General features: G+C 26.4%; 1 protein-coding gene across 2 annotated transcripts in view; it reads right to left on the bottom strand.

Annotated features, from left to right (window-relative positions):
• The window catches only part of grid1b (glutamate receptor, ionotropic, delta 1b), a gene marked incomplete at its 3' end in the record, with an annotated part of 390408 nt that overhangs the window by 293691 nt on the left and 96425 nt on the right, over positions 1–292 (bottom strand).

Raw genomic sequence — 292 nt, 5'->3', positions numbered from 1 at the left:
TTCAAACTTCCATTGCTTGATAGATAACACAAATAATTTTAATATTACATTTCTATTCTAATTCTTGATCATTTAAAGTATAGAGCTTATATTGATAGACAATTGCGTCATCATACCTAGTATGGTGAGATATAACTCATAACTGATGTAAAAGAAAAAATTATTAACTTGTTTTGTTGAAATAATCATGTTGGTGATGTGATATAAATTAGCTTAAGTTCCTTTATGTTTTATTTTGCTTTGTTCATTAAATAGTTGTCTTTCCAGAACACAAGAGGAATCATTCAGTTTG

This window comes from Etheostoma spectabile, chromosome 21 (genome assembly GCF_008692095.1).
Source record: "Etheostoma spectabile isolate EspeVRDwgs_2016 chromosome 21, UIUC_Espe_1.0, whole genome shotgun sequence".
NCBI classification, from domain to species: Eukaryota; Metazoa; Chordata; class Actinopteri; order Perciformes; family Percidae; genus Etheostoma; species Etheostoma spectabile.
Note: the sequence above shows the minus strand (reverse complement) of the source record. Positions and strands in the feature narration are given on the sequence as shown.